Here is a 1,059-nt window from a genome sequence, read left to right as displayed (position 1 = left end):
AATTCACAGCACCAGTAGTATGATTCTTTCCGGTTTTTATCTTTAACCATCAGGTATCCACGTACGTTAATCTTATCTTTTCCTTTTATAGAAGGAATCTTTTCGCAAATTTCCTCTTTTTCTATGGGTGGTTTAGCACCGAGATATAGTTCAAATATGAAAGGTTAACGGCCAACCGAAACACTAATCATCATAGGCTAGTTAGGTGTTTTAACATTAAGAACAAACCAAAGCACTCACATTTAATCTATATTAAAGTCCTTGTTATCACTGGTTTACCGTTTAAATCTCTTTATCAGTATGCATATATGTATTTCTGTCGGGGGTTTGGCCTGTCGGGGATTTGGGCAAATCGGGGTTTTGGGCAAGTCGGGGTTTTGGGCAAGTCGGGGTTTTGGCAAGTCGGGATTGTGGCTGTTGGGATACTGGGTGTCGGTATTATGGCTGTCGGGAGTCTGACCCAGACCCCTTATAGCATCCTGCTTATCCAAATAGGGTTGTAGCTTAGCAAGTAATAATAATGATAATAATAATAATAATGATAATAATAATATGGGCTTATAACATCCTGCTTTCCCAAATAGGGTTGTAGCTTAGCAAGGAATAATAATAATAATAATAATAATAATAATAATAATAATAATAATATGGGCTTATAGCATCCTGCTTTCCCAAATAGGGCTGTAGCTTAGCAAGGAATAATAATAATAATAATAATAATAATAATAATAATAATAACTGAACATATAAACCAAGAGAACCAAAATATAACACATGCAAGGCAATCATAAATATGACAAAGAACGAGAACTTTTTCACAGAATGTACGAAAAACTGCTCAACAATCGAAACCCGAAGAGCGGCAAATCTCAAACCCACTCCTTTTTAGTTAATAACAAAATCCATCAAAAGTGAAGCAACAAAGTCAGACAAAGAGGAAAGAGGAAAAGTAAGAGTCAGGTTCCATATACCAATGAACATAATAAAAAAAGAAACAGGAAAAAATAAGAAAATAATCAAAAGAAGTCGAGGTTTCAATCAAACGAAGGAGTTGAATTC

The sequence above is a fragment of the Palaemon carinicauda genome, chromosome 4, assembly GCF_036898095.1.
Source record: "Palaemon carinicauda isolate YSFRI2023 chromosome 4, ASM3689809v2, whole genome shotgun sequence".
Classification (NCBI taxonomy): domain Eukaryota; kingdom Metazoa; phylum Arthropoda; class Malacostraca; order Decapoda; family Palaemonidae; genus Palaemon; species Palaemon carinicauda.
Note: the sequence above shows the minus strand (reverse complement) of the source record.